At 40.3% G+C, this 12,845-nt stretch overlaps 1 protein-coding gene across 5 annotated transcripts in view; it reads left to right on the plus strand.

The window, feature by feature from the left end:
- The window catches only part of ZFAND3 (zinc finger AN1-type containing 3), a 330,104-nt gene that overhangs the window by 286,140 nt on the left and 31,119 nt on the right, over window positions 1-12,845 (plus strand). The gene's annotated exons all lie outside the window — the stretch shown is intronic.

Raw genomic sequence — 12,845 nt, forward strand, 5'->3', positions numbered from 1 at the left:
AAAGACAATTTTCATAATAATTTTATGCAGACTTCTTTACCTCTAATTTTCCAGCAACTTGTTTTACAAATGAGATTATTTCTTTTTTCTTCATAAGCCACTTTCTTAAGGCAGCTCTCTTCATCCCTCTACATACATGGTAGTACGTGCATCAGCCCTGATACAACCCCGAGTAATGAATACCTAATGGTACTCGTTCAGGAAAATAAACAGACAAAGCTTTCTCTGGGCAAGCTTTGTCATCATATGTTGTGTTCTAACTTTAGGTTCAATTAGCCTCACATCAGAAAGAGTAACAGTGAGGCACAGAAGTATTTATTCATAAACTTAAGGATTTACCCTGGGAGCAATGAGTCAAAAGACTAGATCTTGGGTGGAAGAAACTAAACGATAGGTAAGAGAGGAGCTGAATTAGGCTGATGCTGAATTAGAAACAAAAATGGTTTAAAAACAAATCAGCTATTTAATTTTAGCATCTACTTATACATTCAAGCTGATTTTTTTAAATAGCATAATATAAATGTTCAAATTTTTTTTTCCCCTTACATTAAACCTGGACCACAGCCCACAAAATGACTGTCTCTCATTGCGAGATCATCATCATTAAGGACTTATTCCCTGTTACAGAGATATTCTTTGTTGTTGTTGTTGAGCACCAGTGGAGTACTAAATATGTCACTTCTGCCCCTGCCCCTAGAGACTTGCATTATTAGCCAGATGGGCAAAACAGTTGGAAAATTAAGAACACTTGGGGAGGGTAGTTAAGCTTCAGAGGAGTGAGATGATGGGCATAGGAATGTTTGACTTTTTGTATGTTTTTTTTTAAGAAAATAAAAAAAATTAAATTAGTGTCTTATTCTTTCCCCTTTTCCCCACCCTACCCCCATACTCAGTGTTTTTCCAAAAAGAACAGCTATTTTCAGTCTTCTTAAAAAAGACTCATGACTTAAGCAAGTCATCTGTGCTTTGGAGACCGAATATGGGGGGGGGGGGGGGTAGGGGGGGTCCGTTATTACATTGTTACTTGAAGACTCCTGACCTGTCCCTTCCCACTAGGCCTCTTCGTATATGATCAACAGTAGAAAGATGCCTGTAGTCACATTACTGTCCAGTTTTGCTCTGAACAGTTGTCTACAGTTGACCCTTGAAAAACACAGGGGTTGGGGCACTGTCCCCGCGTCTCCCTGCACAGTTGACAATCCACATATAACTTTTTAATCCCCAAAAACTTTACTAATAGCCTGCTATTGACCAGAAGAAGCTGTGCCAATAATATAAAGTCTATTGATAATGTATTTTGTATATGTATTAAATACTATATTCTTACAATAAAGCTAGAGAAAAGAAAATGTCATTAAGAAAATCATAAGGAAAAAGTACATTTACATTACTGTACTGTATCCAAAAAAATCTGCATATTAGTAGACCCACTTTAAAGTAGTTTAACTTGTGTTAAGGGTCGACTGTAGTTTTTTAAGGTGTAATTTGAAAACTTCTAGGCTTCATGTACCTGCAGAGTAAGTAGAAGACTTAATCTGTATTTTTAGGCAGTTTAACTTCTAAATGAGTGTTCTAGGAAACTGGATGAAAACAGTTGTAGGATGGTAAATCTGGATATATAGATAATTCATGGATTCTCTCAAATTTCCTTTCTTTGGATAAATGAAAATAAACTGTGGCTGATCTTAGTTTTCTAGAAATATTGGAAAAGATAGTAGAACAGAAGTTCAAGACCAGTCTTAGCACTTTGAGAGTCTTAAAACCCTCATGGTAACGGACCTAGATTTGTTGTCAAGAAACAGAAGTTAGGGGACTTGGGCATGTGACCTTTTGAGAGGTCTATCTTTCTCATGGGTTTCTTAATCTTGCTTCTCTCTCTGTCTAACCTTAATAGTGTTAACCTTATTCTGTACTCTGTTGATGCTATAAATGTAATATTTTTAAAAAATCAATGCTTTGTAATGTTGTTGAACTCTAAAATTCCCAAGCACGTTATAAAATGGAAAGATTATATACTGCGGGTAATGTGTCAGTTAAAATAAGTAACTGAAAAATCTGTGGGGAAAAGTAATATGGTTTAGATGGGCAGGCAGGACAGGTGTTGTGCTGATGGAGAAGCTAAGGAAGTGGTACCAGGCCAGTATCAGCTACAAAGGAAGACTGCTGTGTTGCTGGTATGACAGGCTAGGCTCCACTGACCAAGTGGCGCCTCTGTAGACTGTAGCTCCTGGGGATACCCTTTAAGTAAATAGTGCAGTAGGAATGGCATTTAACAAACAAGGATGCAAGGATGGTGGCTGCAGTTTTTCCTGTGAACCCAGGAGTGGTTTATGGGCTACCCACCCTCATCAGTGCCTTTTTAAAGAGACCTGGTGTATGACCTGTAGGAAGCAGTCAAACGTGGTGGAGAAGAGGAAGCTTTGACTTCTGGGGCTCATAAAAAGGCAAAAAAGCACGTTTTACTTTTTCTGACCGTTAAAAGAAATAAAATTTCAAGTGAAAATAACTGACTTTTGCTGTTAGGGGCACAGTATTTTTTTATATCATCCTATAATAATCTGTAAAGAAACTTTTGTGGACAGATTTCTGAAAATAACAGAGAAAATTAAAAATGAAGCTCATTTTGTGTAAACTAAATGCTGTAAGTCTAGTCCACAGAAATTCAGAAAGTTTGCGGGAATGGGAAGAAAATGGTAGGAGTTAAGTCTTTTTTTTTTTTTTTTTTTAAAGTTTGCTTATTTATTTTGAGAGAATGTGTGCAGCATGTGTGGGGGGGAGGGGGCAGAGAGGGAGTGAAAGAGAAAATCCCAAGCAGGCTTCATATTGTCAGCATGGAGTCCAAGGTGGAACTCTGTCTCACAAATAGCGAGATCATGACCTGAGCCGAAATCAGGAATCAGGTGCTTAACTGACTGAGCCTCCCAGGTGCCCCAGGAGTAAGTCTTTTAAATCATATTCTAAGAGCAGAAGACAAGTAGGATTATTCAGCGGAGATGTATTTTAGAGAAATTGTACCATTTTATTTGGGTAAGAAGATTCTAAGTGGAACCGAAAGGGTCTCTTGTTTTCCTTCCCATACTTTGCTTAGGATCTGCTTCCCCCTCACCCCTAGACAGCTGGGTCTTTGTATACATAGGAGGTGGTAGAAACTAGTCTTTGCAGTTAGGTATTTTCATGGAAGAGCAGAAGCAGAGTGTTGAAGTGTAATAACCATTGGAGACAGGATAGCTAAGTGGTTAAGAGCAAGGACTCTAGGACACACACACCCTGGGTTCAAATTCTAACTCTTCTTACCAGCTTTGTGTGATCCTTGGCAATTCACTTAACCCATGCCTCAGTTTCCTCGTCTTAAAATATGGGTAATAATAGCACTCTCCATATAGCCTTGTTACAAAAGCTAAAAGAGCTAATATATGTACAGTAATTAGTCTTCCCATGGCTTCCTTTTCCACTGGTTCCCTTCCCACCGTTTCAATTACCCACAGTCGGCTGCAGTCCAGAAGCAGATGATTCTACTTCTGACATATCAGAAAGTTAGTAGTAGCCTAAGTCTGCATCATAATGTCTACATCATTCATCTCCCTTCATCTCCTCATGTAGGTATTCTCCCTGTCACGTTATCTCAAGAAGACAAGGGGTGAGTGCAGTATAATTTGAGAGAAGGGGCCACATTCACATAACTTACCTTACAGTATATTATTATAGTTGTTCTGTTATGTTGTTAATCTCTTAACTGTGCCTGATTTATAAATTAAACTTTATCATAGGTATGTTTGTATAGAAAAAACATATATAGAGTTTGGTACTATCTGGTTTCAGGCATCCACGGGTATTCTTGGAACATATCCCCTACAGATAAGAGGGAACTACTGTAAAAGCATTTAGGTGCTGTTACAAAATAAGTGCTTTGTGTTAGTACTTATTATTGCAGTTATTACTGAAGCTTAACTTAAGGAATCTCTTTTATCATATTCACCTACTGTGGTAGTGGCCTTAGAAATGAGCTTGGACAAAAGGTTACTATATGATTCTGTTTGTCCATATAAATGGCATTCTTGAGATGACAAGATTATAGAAATGGAGGGCATATTAATGTTTGCCAAGGGTTGGCAGGGATCAAAAGGGGAACGAGGGAGATGGGTCTGTCTTATAAAAGGGCAACATGAGGGGTCCTTGTGGTGATGGATGTAGTTTGACTATATCCATATGCTATACAGCTTGACTGTATCATTATCAGTGTCCTACTTGTGCTATCATATTGGAGTTTAGTAAGATGTTACCATTGGAGAAAACTGGGTGAAGAGTACATGAGATTTTTCTGCCTTATTTCTTCTAACTACATGTGAACCTCGAATTATCTCAAACTAAAATGATTAATGATAAACAGAAAATGGGCTTGGAAGATTCCTGATAAAAGTTGGCAGTTAAAGCCATGCATGTGTCTGAGCCAGACAGAGGCCAATATTGAGGTTAATAAACATGATGGAAGGAAAAATTTGAACCATTTGGGGCCAAAGAGAGGGGAAAGGTAACAACAGCTTTATTTCCCTAAAACCGCTCACTGGTGTTCTCCAGTTACCTGTGCTCCTGAGACTGTGAAAGGGTCTATTAGTTGATAGGGAGTTTGGTAAAGAGAAGAAGGTAGATGAACAAGCTGTAAGCTATATGCAGATGGTATTGTGAAAAGCAGGCTCCCCAGAAAAGAATGTGGAGATGACAAAAATGAGCAAAAAAATCATCTGTCTGCATATATTTAATATAGTTCTTAAGTTCAAGAGGTACCTTTACTGACCTTTCTGTCTTCTGCTTCTTGATCACCCACCCAAAAGAATTTACCATGTCCACATTTTGTGTTCATAGCATTCTGTTCATATACTAATATGTCACTGTGCTATAGGTTTATTTGTATATATGTCTGTCTTTCTGGATTGTGGCCTCCTTGAGGGAAGAGATCACTACCATATGCAGATCTGATTTGCCAGTTCAAAGCCCAGTGCCTGGCACATAGTAGGCACTTGAGAAATAATAATATATGGTCTGTTTGTCATGGCCTTGAACAGAGTGGTCATTAATCTACAGGCTTAAATAAAGTAGAGCAAATAAACTGAGAATGTTACTGTACTTTATGAGATTGTGATTATTTTTGCAGATGAACATCCCTGGGCTTTTGCTGTATATTTTTTAATCTGGTGAAATTTTTCCTTAGGTTTAAAATAACGAAGAATTTTAGAGAGTTGAGTGGTTTAGCAATGAAGAGATGTCTTATAGCAATAATTAACAACAGTGTAGTCCGTCATGAGAGGGAGGGCAATCAGGAAAAAGGCCAGGAGGCTATTGGCAAGGAAATAATTGGAGGAATGACTTGTGGCCTGTGGGACCAGCTTTAGTCACAGGGAATGCCATCAGACTATAAGAAATCATGGGCAAGAAAAAAAAAAAAAAAAGAAATCATGGGCTTAAACACTTGGAGCTAGCTCATCTCCTAATGTTTGCCTGAGCATCCGTCCCTTGTCCAGGCATAGATGAACTATATTCTGATGTCCAGTATGTGGCAAGGGTGCAGTAGAACCCGTTAGAGGAAGAACATGCCTCCCCCCACTGCAGCGTGCAGTAGGAACTGGGCTGATTGACTACCCAGTACTTGCTCTTCTTTACCTGCCCTTGCTTGTGCCGGCCCTGCAGCCATGTGGATTTGTCAGGGACTTGCTGCAAGTTTTAATTTCTGGCCCTGAATATGTAACAGAGGAGATGTACAATTAAAAATCCCCTTCCTTATAAGTTAAGTTATGCCATTAAAAGGTAGATAAGTAGGTAAAGAATCTAGAATATGGTATGTTCCACAGGAAAACTAACCAGGACTGTTCAAAAGTTTAGGTCATTTGATGGCAGAAACGAACAAATGAAGGAAAACCAACACTTCGAAGGGCATGCTGTCCTAGATTAAAAGAGACTTAGACATAAGATCCAAATGTAACACATGAAACTTGATTGGACATGCCTTTGAGAACAATGAAGATAATTTGGATATGGACTGAATATGAGATGACACTGGGGAATTATTCTTAATGCTCTTAGGTGTGATATTTTGGTCATGGCAGGAAATGCCCTTATTATTTTAGATGTGTGTGTATGAAGTATTTTGATATGTGCAAATTATTTTCAGATGGTTTTGGGAGGAGGAAAGCATAAATATGGAGAGGAGAGATAAAACAGTGTGACAGATTATTAACAATTGTTGAATCTGAATGGAATGTGCACAGGTGTTTGTTGTACTCTTTGAATTTTTCTATGTGTTTGAAATTTCTCAAAATGAAAAGTTGCGTGAGAGCTGAATGTTTTCCTCCTGAAGTTGGAAACAATGCAAGCATGTCCTCTTTCAACACTCCTATTCAGCATTACTCTAGAAGGCCTAGCCAGCACAGTAGGCAAGAAAAAGAAATAAAAAGGCATGCAGAATAGAAAAGTTGAGGGAAAACTCCCTCCTTTGGAACTATTGGGCTCTGGTGCCATGATTTTATTTGATTGTTTTATTTCATGGAGAGCTGCTCTCCCCACAGCCCGTTAGCTTCTCCTACTTGATCCATTGACAAATTTACAATCATTTTTTTCTGGTGTCAAGGTGTGCCATGAAAATCAGCATCCACCTTCCTGTCCAGCAGGAATCAGAGGGGAAGATTGGCTTTGGGGAAGTGAGAAATCTGAGCCCAGTCTTTAAAACATGGCTTTGGGACTTGTGGGTGCTCCTCTCCCACTTGGGTACAAATTATCATGACTTACAACTTCCATGTGTTCAGCTGCTCTTAAAGCTGTCTTCTAACCAAAAAAAGTCCCTATGGAAGCAGTTTTCGCAGTGCTATCATGATGACCAAAATGAAGCAGCTAGATGATACAATTACCCCCAAGAAGATTTCTGATGTTTTGTATCTTGTGAGCATTTTGAGGACAGAGACCCCAAATATTCAAGTGCACTCCCAGGATAGTCCGCTTTACCGATCAGCTGCCTCAGGTCTCCCAATCTTGTGTTCTCAACAGGGAGGGAAGAGTCAGAGGTCTGCTTTCAGTCTTGAGGTTGTGATGGAGAAGGAGACCACCCTCAGGTATCTCTAATAGCAAAGGAGAGAGCCAGAAAAAATAGGGGCAGGGGGCCGGGGTAGGAGTGGAACTGGATGAAGAATAGAGAGATTGATGCTTAAGAATGGTACTCCCTGGCAGTTTGAGAACAACTGACCTTTAAAATGGTTATGATATAAAACATAGCATCTTAAGTATATTTCAAGTTACATTCATCTCCATGTCATATATCATATATAAAAGCATTTCCACAAAATTTTAATAATCCACTCCCACCAAAGACTTGAACTTCTTTCTTTGTCCATGTAATAGCTTTGTAACAGGTGTATATTCCCAAATTGTTCTAAGGCCATTAGGACAGTAAGAAGGGAGGAGGAAATCCCAGTTGGACACCATAGGGAAAAATGTTTAATAGGTCCTAAGGAAGTTTTCTCTCCTGAACTCCTTCAGGAGAGGATGGATTTAATCCCTGCATACACTGAAAGGAAAGCATGAGGAGAAACAGAGAAAGTACCTGTAAAACAGATTTTTAAGGTCCCTTTTATCAGTTTTTCCAGTGAGAATGGTATTTTTCATGGACAGAGGCTTTAGCAGCTTAAGCTCCTTTTAAATGGTCGAAGGAGAGACAGCAGTGATGTGTGAGGTTCATTAATTATTGCTCTTACTGATGTTTGCACAGGCTGTTGGGATCATAAATGTCAATCTGTCAAGAGACTGTGATAGGTTCTAAAAAAACTGATTGAGTGCCTCAAAAGCTGTCATACAGCCTGAGATTAAACAGATTCATCTTTCTTTCTTACAAGTGAGGGAAGGTGTGGGTGAAGCGAATGAGGAAGGCTTCCTTCTCTTTGTTGCCACTTTGCTTCTCCCACTCTCCTGTTCTAAATTGTAGTGTTGGCTTGTACAGAGGGCTAAGAGCCTGCCTGAGACGTCAGAAGGCCACAGTCATGGTTAGCAGCCCCGGGTGTGTGCATGCTGCCAGCTGCACAGTGACGGGAGATTAAGAGAGATTGGGATTCAACTCTGACAGGCCTGACACAATTTATTTGGAAATTTTCAGGAGAGAACATGAGTAATAAAGACAAGAACAGTGACAGTAAGGAACAAATGTGAATTTCTGTCAGAGACAAAACAGAATTTTAAAAGAAGTAACTCTGTTTGTTGTCTCAAGCTTTCCAGTTAAACTGTGTTCCTAAATTGAAAGTCTTACCACTGCTTTCTGCAATTGGCTAAGAAATAGTACAATTAGAAGAATTTCTCTTTTCAGAAGATTGTGTGTTTTTAAAATCTCTGTACTTGTTTCTCTGTCACAAATTAAGCAGTAGTTACCATCAAACCTAAGGAGCTGATAGGTAAAATACTTTGTCTTAAGGTTTTCCTTTTTCATGTAATCACATTACGATTCTTGATCAACCTTTCCTGCAACTTAGAAAATCTGATGTGATATCTTTCTCATTCTGTTAAACATAGGCAGAGGAAGAGGGGATCTGGTGAGTACCAAGAACTGTGAACCCAGCATGGGAGTGTGGCAGCTCTTGCGTGGGTACATGCAGATTGGATTATGTTCTCGAGAAAAAGCATACTGGAAAAAATGTGCTTTGTTGGCCCTTTATATGAAGGACCTTAATTAGAAGTCACTCTTAACTCCTGGGGTGGAAACAGTTTCTAGCTTGCCACTACAGCTCCTCCTGCTGCTAATGAGCATGCTCCTTGCAAGGACGTGTTTCTTCTGACAGTTAAAGCTGCATGTAAGAGTTATTTCTGTTCACCTTTCTCTCCGCGTTTAACCCTTACTGCCCAAGTTCAGATTGTGCAAGTAGAGTGTTGGGTGTTTTCCGTCATTGTCGAGGAAGTTAAAGATGTCTCAAAGTAACAGGAACGATATTTTCGAGCAAAAAGTAAATAATCAGAGTTTAATTTATTCAAATATGGACAGTAGATGGGGGTTCCTTTAGTGTTGACCACATTTGGATCTTTTCTGTTAGTCTTTTTTAAATTGACATAAAATTTATAATTGAATAGTTGAATTATTTAGTTCATTATTAAGCAATTAGAATCCTGCCCTGGACATCTGTTTCTCTTATTTAGGCAACTCACCCCATGGCACAAAGTTTCATTAAGTAATTAGCAGAGGAGATGTAAATTTCTTATGCAGACATGATGATGATCTTGTAGACTGCTATTTATTTCATTAGCTACTAATTAAAACACTGAGTTGACTTGTGAAAAAATGTCAAAGAATGGTTTGCTTTGCCAAGAAGTTATATATAACACTGTCACCTTCCTGGATGACAGCATGTGGAGGGTGGTAAACAGTTTAGGAAGGTTTTTCTCCCTCCTTCTTTCTGGCAGGGATCATTAGAGGGCACAGGGATTCCTTTCCATCTAATAGACCATTAGAGTGAAGATTAAGTGGGCATATTCCAGAACATAAAAGTCATGGATTTCTTAGTGTCTCAGACCAGTTCCTTGATCCTAAAACACACACACACACACACACACACATATTCTGGTAAACTTTTCATCTGTGTTGGCTTAGAATCATTGAGGACTGCTTCTCGTGGTTCAGACTTTATATACATGGATGCCTTTTGTCTTAGACTTGCACAGATGCCCAGACATTGACTCTTAGAGGACTGACTAGGGCTGAGTGGTGCTCTTTTAGGATGGCCAAGGCAGTGCAGCCAGAAGTGGTCGGCAGCATCAGAAAAGCCGGTTGGGACCTATAATTTCTGCAACATCCCATGCCCCCTGCTTACCTGAACAAATAACCAAGTAGTCTTTATATAAAATGTGGAATGGGGGGGCGCCTGGGTGGCGCAGTCGGTTAAGCATCCGACTTCAGCCAGGTCACGATCTCGCGGTCCGTGAGTTCGAGCCCCGCGTCGGGCTCTGGGCTGATGGCTCAGAGCCTGGAGCCTGCTTCCGATTCTGTGTCTCCCTCTCTCTCTGCCCCTCCCCCGTTCATGCTCTGTCTCTCTCTGTCCCAAAAATAAATAAAAAAATAAAAAAAAAAAAAATGTGGAATGGGGAAAGGAAAGTTTCAGCATGAGATCACGCAAACTTACTCCTTAGTTTTGCTATTGGATGCTTGCTGGTCAGACAAGATAGGGAATCAGAGGAAAAGACAGGCCTCCAACTTTTGAGAGTCCCATCAGGTGGGTTGTTTGGTAATGGCCAACTGATGATTATATAAATGTGAATTCCATTTCCCATTCTTGAGAATCATACGTTAAAAAGTATTACCTATCACTCCCTTGCTTATCTGCGCATACTTAGCTGTGGACAGCATTGCCATGCTAAAAGAAAAAATGTCTTCTCCTTGTAGCAAAGGTTTGCTTTAGAAATGGAGACGTATGTAGATAGCATGTTTGACAGTTTGGGACAGTGTCATGTGGAAAACACTTTTGAATGTGAACTCTGCATTTCTAGACACAGGCTTGGTTCTGTCAGATAGCAGTGTGAATGAAAGAGGGTTAGGGTCTAAGCAGTCCTCTTTTACATTAGAGATGTGCTGGCATCATGTCAGAGCCCTCTGGATTTTAACAATATTAATAATGCAAAGGCATCAATAGCCTCCATTTCTTGTATGGGCTCCTTTCTCTCTCTTTCCCCACCTCATGCCCCAGCGTTGGGAGATAAGTTCTCATAAGGATGCTTCATATTTAGGACCTTGTCTCAGAACAAGCACCATTTTTTTTGTTATGACTCTTACTCTAGAATTTTCTCTTCTTGTAACAAAAAAAAAAAAAGTATCTCTAAATAGGGTTATTAATACAAATTGTGCCATTGCTGGTTTGTGAAAAAGGACCCCCAGGAGAGCGCTGCGGCTCATAGGAGGTGAATTCCTTTTGGCTGGCTGCTTTGTAATGATTTACATTTAGATTGTTGCTTGTTGCTGTTGTAGGGGAAGGGGCTCTGTCTGTGGCTGCCTCAGTCATCACACCAATTGGGTTTGGACAGCTTCGCTCAGCAGAGCTGGGAAATAGGCTGAACTTGCTTTCAATTGTTTTCATCAAAGACCTTGTTTAGTTGGTTTGTATTGGGGGAAAATGTCATGTAGGACTGGAAGAACTAAATGAGATGAAAAATGAAGTTTACAATTGCTAAGAATGGTGCGTGCCTTCCATACGTCAGTGCACAGTGTGGTGGGCTGAAGAGGGTGGGGCAGTGAGCGCTCTCCCGTGAAGTGCAGCATCTTCACACAGAGGGAGGCTGGGGAAAAAGGTACAGACAGCCTCCACTGAAATACATCCAGCAGTCTGCTGCTTCTCACTAGGGCCACTTTAAATAGAAAATCCAACTGCCTAGGACAAGATTCATTCATTTAAGAAATATTTATTGAGTTGTAGGCATGGAAGGCAGATTATGAACAATGCAGGTGAAACCTCCTGCCTTCCAGGAATTTACATCCTCCTAGAGGATTATACTGAAAGGCATAGTGCTATGGAGGAGTAAAAGGCAGGAGTTGGGAGGAGAGGAAGTGCTTGGGAAGGGGGATAAGAGTGGTTTAGATAGGGTGAACAGGGAAGAAGACATCATTGAAAATGTGACTTAAAAGACTTAAAAGAGGTGAGATCCCATGTAGATCTGGGAGAAGAGTGTTTTAGGAGAAGGTGTAAAGGCCCTGAGGTAGGAGACAATAAGGAGGCTACTGTGGATGGAGTAAAGGGAGAGAGCAGCAGATGAGGTGATAGAGCAGAGAGGAGGGCAAATCATGCAGGTGCTTATGGGGCAGTCGTAAGTGTTTGAACTTTTACTCTGGGAAGGGGAGCTTTAGAAAGATTTTGAACAAGGAAGCGACATGATTCTAACTTGATTTTTAAAAGGATCACTTGGCTGTGGAGAACAGACTGTAGGAGCTTAGGGGTGGGCAGGAGGCCAGTTAAAAAGCTATTATACTAAGCTGGATGTGAGGTGGTAATCGTGGTGTTGGTGGAGGGGTGAGAAGTGGTGGGATCTGGATGTGTTTTGAAGAAAATCGTTCAGGAGACTGTGTTCCAGAGATGGTTTAGCACAAACCCCTTTAGAACCTTGGCAAGAGGTGCATCTTCAGTTTGCAGTGGAGCAAGTCCAAGAATACAGAGTTCCCAAGTGCTCCCCTTTCTTTTGAAGGCAAGAGTTATTCGCAGCCTGCCTATGACAAGAACTTTATTTCATTTTAGTTACTTTATTAAGGTTCCACAAAACACAAGTTGTCATACAGCATACCTCCCTCCACCTGCCAATTTGGCACCAACGTTGAAGGTTGTGGTGCAGAGTGCTGCTTCGGTAGCCTCCACAGTGGAGGCCGTGGGATAGCCTGCTTGTGAATAAACGAGTATACTCCTTCACTCTGAATAAAGTTGAAGTAATTTGCAGCATCAGAACCTGATTCTTGAGTGTTTTGTTACATTTAGGACTAGAAACAGGAGTGTTTTTACTAGAAAAGATTATGGGTCACCCATCAAACACTGGCATTGGGTATAGAATTGTGCTATACATGGTGATATAAAGAAATATTAGATATAGTCTCTTCTCTAGTGAATTACAATCTACTTGAGGCCAAATATCTAAGAAGCAGTAAATAACCAGTACAAGCAGTAAGGCCCAGAGATGGGGTACAGAGAAAGAGAGGATCCCAGTTTGGATGGTCTCCTCAGAGAAACAGCTGTTTTTAAAAACAACAGCATCAGACTGATTTTTGGTAAGTAACCCTGCTCTCCTCTCCTAGCTCAGGCCTCGCTTATTAGAAGTCTGCCCTGAAGGTACATTCTTGTCACAATCTGTGCAGT

Source organism: Neofelis nebulosa, chromosome 6 (assembly GCF_028018385.1).
Source record: "Neofelis nebulosa isolate mNeoNeb1 chromosome 6, mNeoNeb1.pri, whole genome shotgun sequence".
Classification (NCBI taxonomy): domain Eukaryota; kingdom Metazoa; phylum Chordata; class Mammalia; order Carnivora; family Felidae; genus Neofelis; species Neofelis nebulosa.